Source organism: Nasonia vitripennis, assembly GCF_009193385.2.
Source record: "Nasonia vitripennis strain AsymCx chromosome 1 unlocalized genomic scaffold, Nvit_psr_1.1 chr1_random0016, whole genome shotgun sequence".
NCBI classification, from domain to species: Eukaryota; Metazoa; Arthropoda; class Insecta; order Hymenoptera; family Pteromalidae; genus Nasonia; species Nasonia vitripennis.
The window spans coordinates 977,497-989,515 of record NW_022279605.1 but is presented as its reverse complement, the minus strand read 5'-3'; the positions used below and the strand labels follow the sequence as shown (position 1 = coordinate 989,515).

The 12,019-nt window shown below is 33.3% G+C and overlaps 1 protein-coding gene across 1 annotated transcript in view; it reads left to right on the top strand.

Annotated features, from left to right (window-relative positions):
- LOC116416075 (basement membrane-specific heparan sulfate proteoglycan core protein) overlaps positions 1 to 12,019 on the top strand; it is a 283,482-nt gene that overhangs the window by 245,306 nt on the left and 26,157 nt on the right. The window lies entirely within an intron of this gene.

The window sequence follows — 12,019 nt, the reverse complement described above, 5'->3', positions numbered from 1 at the left end:
AAAATAATCGACAATGTGTGTATAGGGAAATTTTTGGCAGTAAATATTTGCGTACAACTTTTATGTGAATAGAGTAATTTTTGTGTAGTGTACAGGACCTTTCTTGTGTACAGTTTACGCGGTGTCCTCTCTTTCGCACTCGAGCAAAAGGTGGACGACATAGTCGTCCTACTTCCACATAGCCATATTGGTCCATCATCAGGCTGCAGTTAAGGTTAATATTTTTCGAATAACTTGCACCTGATTTGTCCCTTCTTCGATCGCAGTGGACGCGTGAATTCTACTTGCTAAGTTTTAACATTATATACAATGATTAGTATTGATGACCCCTAGAGCGCCCTTTTTAAAATTCATTTGTCACAACTTTGTTCAGTACTGCAGCGAATCAAGCTAATTATACACGCAGCTTCCCTTGAACTATACGGTATGACTATGCAGCCACTTGAAAGCAGGTATCAAAGCAGTTAATTTCATCAGAAGAAAAAAATCTCTCACTGTAATTACTTATAAAACTCGCATCGTGAATAACTCAGCAAGTGTTATTTTATTGAATCCGCTTCCACAATATTTACCACATCATTCAAATCATGCTAGTTAATATATTTGTACTCTAATAAATACATAGCGCCACGTTATATGCAACTTTTACTTGTCTTTAGATAGACTATTCTGGTGCATGAATTACTAAGCTCAAAAAGTTAACTTTTTGATATCTTAATATACATACCTACCTACATAAATTCAGAAAAGATTATCAAAATATGCAACGCGTATTATATACGCTCCATCGATCCATACATATATATTCTTTTGTAACAACAAACTGTACATATATATATATATATATATATGCGTGTGTGTGTGTGTTTTACATGTTGTACCTTATACCCAAAAAAAATTTCAGCGCGATTTCTTCACTTGGCTTCGAGTTATAGTTGGTCAAAGTTGGGATTTCAAGCAATTTTTGTATTTTTTGCCTATTTTCAATGATTTGTAGCACATAAGGGATGCAGTTTTAACTAAAACTACCCAGATACTTTTTTTATGGAATTTTCTGAAATTCTCGATAAAAAGATTTTTAAAACCCTATATATATATATATATATATATATATATATATATATATTAAGGCTACCTTATTTGCATTTGAAACCTTAAAATGTGAAGATCTGAATGTTCGATCTGGACTCCGTGAACCTCAATACAGTAAAAAGATACCTTCTTATAGTAAAAAAGTAGCTGTACAGTTTCAGAATGGGTCTGACCTTCTACTAGAAGTTATGTAGTAAACAAACATGATATAATGGCTAATAAGTGGTCTTATATGCAAATTTGACACTTATAACCTAGTACATTTTATGTCTATCGATACCAACGAAGTTACGCAGCTACCTAGCTCTAAGTACAATTAGGAAAGCAATACACAATTAATAGTTTACCACTGCGGAAGCTGGGTTTGGCTCGTAACATATCATGATATGTGATAATTTTAATTAAAAAGTGATGAAAATGAATATTTAACTTTTATACCTATGCCTATAATTTTGATTGTTTTATCCAATCACTATAAAAATAGTCATAAAGATGGCATAATTCGTAATATGGCAGGGGGCAAACGTATGTTGCAAAAAATAAGAATATCAATTGGTAAATTATGGATATGCAATAATCTAATATCGATATTTAAACTTTCGAGTCATCATAACTTTTTAAACTTTAAATATTATCTTGCAGCACAAAAAATTATTATTTTATATTAAAAAGAAACAATTGGAGACAAAAATATTGAATTTTGTACTGATTATGTTATGTACTGATATTATATCATGATATGTTGCTACGGGCTAAGCCCAGCTCTTGAAGTTGTGAACTACCTGTTGCTTAATGCTCTTTTACTACTCAAACTTAGCTGTGTAACTTTGTTTGTATCGATAGACTTACAATTTACTGAGTTATATGTGTCAAATTTGCGTATAAAACCACTTTCAGCCATTATATCAGGTTTGTTTACAACATAACTTTTAATATTAGGTCAGATTCATTCTGAAACTTTACAACTACTTTTTTTACTATAAAAGCTTACTTTTTTACAAAATGTGGGTGGTCGGAGTACGGATCAAACATTCAGATTTTCAAATTTTAAGGTTTAAAATGCAAATAAGGTAGCCTCAACACACACACACACACACACATATATATATATATAGAGAGAGAGTTTTAAAAGTATTTTCAATAAAAAATTCAGAAAATTTCGCAAAAAAAGTATCTGGGTAGTTTTAGTTAAAAATGCATCCCTTACGAGCTACAAATCATTGAAAATAGGCAAAAATTGCTTGAAATCCTAACTTTGACCAACTATAACTCGAAGCCAAGTGAAGGAGTCGCGCTGAAATTTTTTTTGAGAATAAGATACGACACGTAGAACATATATATATATATATATATATATATATATATATATATATATATATATATATATATATAATATATATATATATATATATATATATATATATATATAATATATATATATATATATATATATATATATATATATATATATATACACAGTTTGGGCAAAAATAAAAATTTTCATCTTCGATTTCACAGAGAACTACCCATATATATATATATATATATATATATATATATATATATATATATATATATATATATATATATATATATATATATACGCGCGCGCGCGAAAAAAAAATTGTTTGTAAAGATAACAAAGTGAAACTTAGTTAATTTGGATGACTCTCATCGAAGGCACAAATTTTATAAATTAATTGGTGGCATCAACGAGTATTGATTATTCGAGAAACGTGTAAAACTTGGTAACAGTGATAAAGATTTATTATTATTAGAACCAATGAATTTATCAAAGTTGCTCTCGAAATTGGACAAATGGACGTTTTAATAATGGTTTCTGAAATTTTTTGGTCAACGGAAGTTACAGCCTATATATCTAAAAAAAAATTTAATAACTAACTGCAATCCTAGCGCAATGACAGTCTTTGTTTTTGGATCTAAAGGAAGCGAGTTCGACGAATGAATGTGAAAAAAACGAATTACTTTAGTAGAGAAACAGAAAATTTGAATTGTCTTTACCCAATGACAACTAAAAATGTTATCATAAACTTGGTTATAGTCATCATTTTTTCGTAAAAAGATCCACTTTGTCAAACTGACTCATATAGTTAGTACATATTTTTCCAACAAATTTGGCTACCATAACCAACCATTTTTTTGTGAAATACAAAATTTTGCATTGAGAATGAAGAAATTAAGCATATCATGGAGGTATTGTGAGATGGGCGCGTATGCACAATGCATAGACAAGTATAGGTATTCACAGAAATCTAGTTGGCTCGCCGTCGCGTGCCGTTCACTCGGTCACTCTCGTAAGCTCGCTTTATATATGTGTGTGTGCACGGAGATAAATGTATCACTAAATATTCCTACAATTTTCATCAAAAATTACTATACTGTATAGTAACGAGGAGACAAACTCGACTTATATTAAATTTTAGTATACGGTATAGTAAAATTTCAGATCACCAGATTTTACTATGCTATATAGCAATTTTTACTATACCGCATATCAAATTTTATGGATACTAAATCTTTTTAAAAATGTATTTTTGTCCCTTTCATTTTGTCGTTTGTTAATTTTTCTTCTCTCATTTATGTTTGTAGCGTGTTGGAGGGGAGAACTTTCATTATTTATTTGTTACATTCAATCTCGCAGTTTAAGAACGAAAGTCGCATCGCATAGAATTTCTTATATGATAACCTAATTTACATATATCGCAAGCTAATTATCACACATTTCACATGTCGCAACCTAACTACGCATCGCTAGACTAATCGCATTTATACTTATATATAATGTTCCGATCTGAAAGTTCCTTCTACACTAACCGAACAGTTTTTCGTCACTTGCGAGTGAAGTTTCCGAGACACCCCTTAGCGGCAGTAAGTGAATAGGCGAATTTCTGTCGTCGGGTTAAATTACGACGAATTTTTGAGCTCTGTCGATAACTTTTTACCGACGGAACACAGCGAGTCAGAGCGGAGTGCAATTTTTACTATACTGGTATAGCAATTTTTTATGAATATATAGTAAATATTCACACAAACATACTATATTTTCTGCATAGGTTGAGTTTGTCTTCCGATTAGGAGAAAATATAGTAATTTTTAGTGATACATTTCTCTCCGCGCGTGTGTGTGTGTGTGTGTGGTTTCCTATGTATGGAAGAGCCTTGCGAAGGTGTATATATAATGGCAAACGTATGTATTCTTCCTAGAAAAGATCAGCTCTGGCTCCCCACAAACGCAAGTGAAAGTTATACCAACTCTTGTTGCGATGTTTCCTTTGGCTGTATGACCTGCGGTTATAAATCTTCTACACAACTATAGCTACACTAGCAAGCATGATGTTTCTTACGACGAATCTTATACGATAATATTGCTTTTGTCATGCAGCAAATCATGACGATTTTGATTAACTTTCTCTACATTAAAAGGCAGCCTCTGGATCGTCGCTATTAATTAAGTGACAATTTTCATCTATACCCTCGTAACCAAACAAATCATTAATTGGAACGACTAGTTCTTAATCTTGATATTTTTTCTTTTGGTACACGAAAAATAAATGGTAAAGGTAACTAAGTAAAACTTGATTAACTTAGAAACGGTTGTGACTACTGACTTAAGGTGGGGTTCTGGTGAATTTTCCAACTTTTTATATCGTAGTAATTTTCTTAAATTTTGTACTCATATTCAGTACAAAAAAAAGAAAGATTTGTAATTTTTGAGCCATATATATAGTATATTACTCAAATCATTGCAAATAGATAGTTTAAAATTGGGCTTACTTGCAAAGGTCTCTTGCGCACTCCTTTTTAACTAAAACTAAAATTCTTAAGGCCAATTTTTTCATTAATTCAAAATTAAAATTTCATAGTGACCCGATTTTAAAAAAAGACAATTAATAAAATTTGGTACGTGAAAAAATCAGTTTTTGGATTAAAAATTAGTAGAACTTTTTGTGAAAAGACTTTAATTAAGTTAAAATTTTGGGAAAAGATATATATATATATATATATATATATATATATATGTGTGTGTATGTATATATATGTATATATATATATATATATATATATATATATATATATATATATATATATATATATATATATATATACCAATACTCGTTGTTGATGCTACCAATTAATTTATAAAATCCGCGCCTGCCATAAAAGTCGAGCAACATTATTGGGTTAGTTACTACAACAAAGCCGGGGTAGTCAGACTTACGAAGCAGTTGGTTGTCACAACCATGTCCGAGTTAACCAAGTTTCATGTGGTTACTTTTACCAACCATTTTTTTCCATGTAGTCTATAGTAACTACTCGATAAAGAGAACCAGCATATATTTAAAAAAATTGTGCCCTATTTATTTGTACTAAAAAAATTCTCGCTTACTTCCTATTTTATTTATTTTTTTATTTATTTAATTTATTATTGGTATATTTTATTTATTTATTCAGTACTTACGTACAGGTCACGTTGTTTATTACAACCATTTCTCAGTTAACGAAGTTTCACTTGGTTACTATCATCAATCATTTTTACGGTGTTTCAATTATTTTTTACTATTTCACACACTTTCTCTTGAAAACGCACAAACTTATTAGAAGGACCAGATAGGATATAGTCATTTAAGATAAAAAAAATATCGTTGGACGGAATTAAATGGTATTTTTTGTGTTTTCTTTTTCTTTATTTGTTTGACTCATTTAAGAGACATTTCTAAAAAATATGAATTAAATATAGTTAGCAACAAATTTTGTTATCTAAAAAATATCAATTAAACATTGCTAGCAACAAAATTTGTTGCTAGCAGTATTTGATTTATATTTTTTAGAAATGTCTCTCGATCGGTCCGAGGGGGCATGTTTAAGGTATATTTTAAGCCCGGATAGAGTCAAGAAGACGGTCCGGATCTTTCAAAAAGCCGTGGCAAGTGACTAGAAATACTTATTTATATAGTGAAATGTCATGAATTTTGGTCAATGATTTTACAAGGTATATACATGTTTTTTTTCGATAAAAATGGTATGTTATATATTTTCAATAGATTTTTTTTTTTCAAATTACATCAAATAAAAAATTTTTTGGTTAGAAGAATATCTTTTTGTTTTTTTGCCGGATTTAACCCAGGCTTGACCCCTTAAGGGGATGTCGGAGCTAAAATGTCGGTAATATAGGTACCTAACCTACCGAAAAACATATTTATCGCAATATCTACTTCTACTATTATACAGGGTGTCCCATTTTAATTTACCACCCCCTAGAACTGGTTAATAATTTGCTCTGAGAAAAAAATGTTTCAAATAAAATTTGTTGGGTTCGAAGGGGGACATCTTTTGGCTATTTTAGCTGTGACCTTGAACATGACCTTCAAGGTCATTTGAAAGTCAAGACCAAATTTTCATATGAAATGTGCATATTTTTATGGCGGATTCGGATTCTACTAAAAAAGAGAAACACTTTTTGTCCGAATCATTTTTTGAAAAAATCCCAAATTTTTGTTGTAAACGGCTTTAAAAAAGTTGAAAAAATCACTAGATATCTCTTATTGCCCCACCCTTTAAAAGAAGTTAAAAATTTTACATTTTATCCGAGGAATTAGAAACGTACACAATTTTACAAATTTAAGTCCAAGTATGACCTTAGCCATGAACTTGTCCTTAACCAACAAGGTCATTCGAAGGTCAGTCAATTTATTTAACGGTAATCCTCGATTTTTATTCCGGCAATTGAAGCTTGGCTATGACCTTGACCTCGAACCTTAAATTCATTTTAAGAAAGAACCATCACTTTAATGGAAAATACTCTCTTTTTCAAAGAAATGAAATTACCAAAAAATTTATTAACAGAACCAAAGTTCATTAGAACGCTAATCTGATTCATTTTTTATCACATGGGGGAAGTTTGCAATCTTCGGGGTGTGTTTGACATTCTCTGGGGCAAGTTTGCAATCTTCGGGGTATGTTTGACATTCTCTGGGGCAAGTTTTACGTCATCTGCGGAAAATTTGATATCATCTGGGGCAAGTTTACGGTCACAACTGGGACAAGTTTGACATCATCTGGGGCAAGTTTGAGCAGTAAGGGGGATGTTTTCAACTGAGAATCAAAATCAAGCTTAGTTTTTTTAATGAAAATTGTACATATTTTAAATCATATTCAGATTCTCTGATAAAGTACGCATCTTTTTAAGAAATATTTTTCTCGTAAATGCTTTATTTCTCGCTAAAAGACATTTTTTTGCTTCGTTATCGTTCTATTGGTAAAGCTTGTAAATTCTTACAGCTCCTCAAAGCTTCTCATCATTAGGTTTTCATTGACTTTCTGAATTTCAGAGCAGAAAAATACTTATAATAAATTATTTCTAGTAAGATTAAATATTCCCTAAAAAATCTACCTACAACAGATAATGGCTGACTACACGCCAGTAGAGATAGTCAACATGATCAAGATTCTGGGAGAATGTCACGACAATTACAAGGCTGCAGCGAGGCTGTACGCTGAAAGGTATCCGGACGCTCGTCATCCTACTAGGAGGAATATTAAACTTCTAACGATAAGAGCTCAAGGAGGTAACTTAAGAAGGAAGAGGCGACGGACGGGCCCAAGAGAGCATATTGCACTTGGGGTTCGTGCTGTAATTGCCGAGGATCCTCATATTTCGACGCGACAAATTCAGCGAATGCATGGAGTAAGGAGCCTGGTGATCCTGCCAGGCGACTTAGATTCTGTCAATGGGCGGAAACACGAATGCGCATAGATCCATTTTTCTTTGATCGGACTCTCTTTACAGACGAGGCAAAGTTCGACAATATGGGAGGAGTTAATCTTCATAACGCGCATTATTATGCAGAAGAAAATCCACATTGGCAGCGAGATCACCGTACACAAAGACGGTGGTCAATTAATGTTTGGGCGGGCATAGTTGGGGAATACGTTGTGGGTCCAATTTTTTATGACCGTAATTTAAACGGCGAGCTTTATTTAGATATTCTCGAGAACCAAATTCCACCTCTTCTAGAAAACATTCCGCTAGAAATAAGGCGAGACATGTGGTTCCAGCAAGATGGTGCTCCCGCTCATCGTAGACTACTTGTCAGGAGATTTCTGAACGCGACATACCCAAATAGTTGGATTGGAATTGGTAGTCCAATCTGTGAATTCCCTGCGCGATCGCCAGATTTGACCCCATTGGACTTCTTTCTGTGGGGGGCCGTGAAGCAGAGAGTTTACGCGGAAGCCCCGACGACGGCACAAAATATGATGGAGAGAATTGTTGCAGCATTCCAGGCGTTCACCCCACAAACATTAATAGATGTCCAAAGAAGTTTTCGGCAGAGAATACAAATGTGCATTCAACAAAATGGGCAATTGATAGAGCACTTGAGGCGTTGAAATTTCCGTGACTAGCTGAACGAAGGGGTCTTGCCTCAAGTGGCTGGACATGAAGGTCTTGCCTTAAGTGGTTGGACGTGAAGGTCTTGCCTTAAGTGGCTGGATAGGGTCTTGCCTTAAGTGGTTGGACGGGGTCTTGCCTTAAGTGGCTGGACGTGAAGGTCTTGCCTTAAGTGATCAAAAGGATACCTCTGTCTTTGTTTGAAGCTAGTAACATTCATCTAAAACAGCTTATTTCTAGGACAAATTCTCTTTTCAGTTAAAGGGAGAGCTACCTATTGATGATCAAAAAATGGTTAAGACAAAAAGTGTTACTTTTTTGGTAGAACCCGAATCTGTGATAAATCTTATTCAAATGACCTTGAAGGTCATGTTCAAGGTCACAGCTGGAATAGCCAAAAGATGCCCCCCTTCTAACCCAACAAATTTTATTTGAAACATTTTTTTCTCAGAGCAAATTTTTAACTTCTTTTAAAGGGTGGGGCAATAAGAGATATTAGTGATTTTTTCAACTTTTTTAAAGCCATTTACAACAAAAATTTGGGGATTTTTAAAAAAATGATTCAGACAAAAAGTGTTTCTCTTTTTTAGTAGAATCCGAATCCGCCATAAAAATATGCACATTTCATATGAAAATTTGGTCTTGACTTTCAAATGACCTTGAAGGTCATGTTCAAGGTCGCAGCTAAAATAGCCAAAAGATGCCCCCCTTCGAACCCAACAAATTTTATTTGAAACATTTTTTTCTCAGAGCAAATTATTAACCTGTTTTAGGTGGTGGTAAATTAAAATGGGACACCCTGTATAAAAGTGCTTAATATCATTTCAAGCATATTTCTAAAATATTTTTACGATCTTTATTAATTATTTTATAATATTTACAAAACATTTTTAACATTTTTCAAAATATTTTGTAATATTTTTAAAAGATTATAAAAATATTTCGTTGTCAAATTACTGCCAAACTTTAAACAAACATTTGTAAATATTTACAAAATCTATTAAAATATTTTGAAATATTTATTCAATATCGTATAATTATGTTTTAGTTCCTTAAGTAACGAAGAAATATTTATAGAATATTTCAAAAATATTGATATACAAATTTTAATGGAATATTTTAAAATATAAATACAAAATATTTTTAAAATATGTTTAGAAATAATTTAAAAATTATATATGAATTTTATATTTGCAAGGTTTCATGAACATTTTACTTATCTTTTTGGGTCATGCAAGTTTCCATAATTTTTATATTATAAATATTATATTTTGAAATATATTGTGGATACTCTCACGTGTGTACACACGTCATGGGTGTCTAATTACTATAAAAGAGCGAGTAGAAGAGTGCAATACGGTGGCGGCCGTGGCGCGACGACAGAACGTCTGCCTTGCAAGCCAGAGGATCTCGGTTCAAGCCAGGGGTCCGTCGCTTTTTCGTTGCACTCTTCACTAGTAAAATTTTCTGGTAAACAGTGGTGGGATGTGTTAGAGTGGTGTTTTAAATAAATGATATATTTGAGAGGTTTAAATAATAATATATTTTGAAGTGACAGTAGCTACAAGTCGGCGTTGCGTCCGATCAGCTCGGAATCTTACAGTAGAGAGAGAGGGTAGAGTTCAGCGCAGCATAGTCTTACTCTACGTACAAGGGTATACAGTATAGAGAGCGCTTAGAGTATACACTCGAATCATGCGCAGTGTCTTCGCTCTCGCGTGAGCTCGCCTTGTTGTATGAAATCGTCGCCAACCAGTAGATGGCGCGACGTATACCTTTTTGTATATTACGACTGTGTAAATTCACATATTATAACAGGATGAACTATGAAAAATTAGCTGCCTGCCTTATTATATGCCGGTGTAAATAATTAATGAATAACCCGCAGATCATGCCCCAAAGCCTCTGAGTCCACACAATGGAACACGCGTAACGGCCTCTCATCTGTGCGGCAATTGCGATCGACGAGGGCGTCGATGACTTTGGGCCCTGGACGTGTCACGTGTGTACACACGTCATGGGCGTCTAATTACTATGAGACAGCGAGTAGAAGAGTGCAATGCATTAGCGGCCGTGGCGCGACGACTGAACCTTGCAAGCCAGAGGATCTCGGTTCAAGCCCGAGGTCCGTCACTGTTTCGTTGCACTCTTTACTTGTAACAATACAAATCTGATAGAATTTGAGAATTAAAAAACTTTGACGTGTAGGGGATTTGAACCGGCATGAATGTCTAGCACTCTACTCGTTACGCTATGGATGAACTTAGAACTATCGCTTAAAAAATATCACTCATACACCACCACAATGATTTCGGAATTGTATACTTACTATGTACTTTTTAAAATTATTTCTTAAATTATATAAATTCAAAATACCATTTTTGGTATTATAAATGTCTCAAATAAAAAATAGGATGTCGGTAACACAGATTGCTATAATAGGTTCATTTTTTTGCAAATTAATTGCGCTTTTTTAACGTGATCTTATGCTTTCTCCTAGAAAAAGCTTTGTAATAGTAAAATTTTAAGTTTTGTCAAAACTTTTAGAAAATACTTTTTGGTATGTTAGAAGTTTAAATCAAGTGTTTTTAAAATATGTTCGTATAGATGTATGTGTGTGTGTACCGTAATATTTCTGGAACTATTCCGTCAATATCAATAAAATTTGACATGCATATCTATTTTTTGATTCTGAATTCAGGAAAACCAATTATTTTTTATTTTCTCAACTATTTTTTTATGGCCATTTTTCGATTTTTGAAAAACACTATTTTGCGTTTTTTTCAAAAAATTCAGCTGAAATGCATTTGAAAGAGAATAAAATTACCTACTTTTCCTCCAAAAAAGAGTCTGTTTTTATATTTTTAATAATAATAAAATATATTTCCTAGTTAAACAATAGCATTTAGAATCAGTTGTTAAATCCCGGCTGGAACGAAATCAAATATGCGTCTCGTTAAAAATACTTTGCCTTCACAAGTAGAATTGTTTAAACTAACGCGGTTAACAATTTACAAGCATATACACCGCGTGCGACGCTCGTGCGGACTCGCCTTGCGGATATTGCGCGCGCGCGCGCTCAATCTGCGTCGTGCGGATTCGCCTTTTGTTCGATGCACGCGCGCGCTCGCTGCGCATGCCGCGTCTATTGCGGCCGCCTTCACACGTGTTTACATGTGCAAGACTCGTGTCTCGTTAAACATTAAAATTTCAAGTGGTTTGACTACTTATTTTTTCAATACTAAATCGAAAACTGAAAAAAATGAGTTTTTTTCTGCCTTGATTACGGACGTAAAAAATCCTTATTGCACTTTGGGAAAAAGTAGATATTTCATGTGTTTTGGCTATGTTCATTGCGCAGCTTTCAAACCCCTATGATTCTTAAGATATCGCTGTTATTTCGACCATACGCATACTATCCTGGAGCTAAATTGCTGTCTGGGCAGTGTAGTTTGGCATTGCTGGCTACTTAAAACGCCTAAAGGCGACTCTGAAGCTGGATTAATACTGTCTGGTT